Here is a 2,000-nt window from a genome sequence, read left to right on the forward strand (position 1 = left end):
CGAAGGCGAAAGCTCACTCAGGCGGCCACTGCGAATGTTCATGAGAAACAAGCCTTGAGATCTTCATCACCGATAACAAACACTAAAATCAATTGCGACAGAAACATTTACAGAAGAAAATGGAAGGATATCAGAAAAACATTGGGGGGCTTCATGTAAATGTTGGAGTTGGGAATTAGGGTTTTGTGGAGATGAAAGGGAAGGGGATAACGGTGTCATTATATAGACAAGGGTTTGGGAAGTAGAAAACATTGACCCTTCGAAATTATGGTTTATTTGAGTCAAAAAATTTCATTAAAATAATGTTTATAAAATGCTTGAAGGGTATTTGCATAATACAGTAAGATGTATCTTGATTTTAATATTTATTTTATTTTTTGTTTTTATCGATATTATAATATGGTTTTAAAAAAACGATAATTTTTTATTTTTAAATAAAATATAAATTTGAAAATGTCAAATTAATTATTTAAAAGTTATAGTTTCTTTGTGTAATTCCATTAATTCAAATTTTTTATTTAAATTTAATTTACGCTTAATAACGAAATAATTTAATTTTGGTTTAATAATATTTTTATATAAAGTTAATAATTAATTATTCTGTTAAAACTCAATTATTATCTTAATTATATTATATATTTTTTATATTTAAAATGAGATGTTTATCCTGTAATTGATTATATTTATCTGCAATTATTCACACGAATTCAAATATGTAGCTTTAATAAGTTGTACTAACGCATAATTACTTGCAATCTTGAACTTTAAGTAACGTGCATCAACAAACAGTATTTCATGCATAAAAATGGTTTTTATCAAATGTTTTATAATATAATACAGATAAAGTTTATGTCACAAAATTTTATTTAATTATTTTGTTTATTTATCTAAAAAAATATATGTTTATGCCATTTTTTTTATCAAAGAGATAACCAAATCTCGAAACTAAACTTAAGGTGCCGTTTACCAAACGTTTACCCGGGTAAACGTTTAACAAGTCACATTACTTTACCAGATAAATATGGCAATGACTAAAAATCTTACCCGATAAGAGCGAAGGCAAGAATCAAGAATCTTACCCGATAAGTGAGAACGACAACTCTTACCATGGTTAGCACTTACCGGGATAAATTGTTGCATACGATGCGTTTTGGTGAATAAAATCTTACCTGATAAGTAAGCGATAGTGTTGAATTTTACCAGTAAACGCTTACCGAGTAAATGTTTAAGTAAACGACCCCTAAGTAAGAGACCAAATATGTAATAAAAATGAAAGGCATTTTGAGGGACCAAATATGTAATAAAAATGAAAAGTATTTTAAGGAATCAGATCTGTTATAAAATAAAAAGTAGTATGAGAGACCAAATCCATCATTGAAATTGAAAGTAAAGGAGAGGAGGATGAATATACAAAAATTGTCACTTACTAACGGAAACTTAACTTGAAAAATAGAAGAGATCATATTGGTTCATCAAAAGTTTGCATTTTTCTTCAAATATTTACTAATTAGCTTAATCAAGTTTTGGGATTTTGATCCATCTGATGTGTTTTATTTTGGTCATTTTGTGTTCTTTGCTTCACGATGACTCATGTAAATTGAACTTCACTGGAACAATGTAGCTTCCCATGCTCCAGACCCTATTTATCTAAGTAATAGAGTTCAACAACAACAAAGAGAGTGCTTGCGACCGTGCTTCAAAAACAGGCGCAAAGGGGAACAAAGAAAAAAAAAATATGAAAGCTATTTGGTAAGTCTGGCTCACAGCTCTCTTTTCCCTCTTAAAAATGGAAATAAGACTCCATCTATGTAACTAATGTGAATCTATGGTACTTGTTAGTCCCGAAGGGCAAGGCAATAAGCAGAAAGTAATTGTAGAAGGGGGGGTTGAATACAATTACACAGATTTTTTCAACTTTTTAATTCTTATTGATTTATATCAAGAATTAATACACACAGAAAAACAAAAGATTGTTGCGGAAGATAGGAAAGGAAAACCTA

Source organism: Cynara cardunculus (assembly GCF_001531365.2).
Source record: "Cynara cardunculus var. scolymus isolate 2C chromosome LG 1, CcrdV1, whole genome shotgun sequence".
NCBI classification, from domain to species: domain Eukaryota; kingdom Viridiplantae; phylum Streptophyta; class Magnoliopsida; order Asterales; family Asteraceae; genus Cynara; species Cynara cardunculus.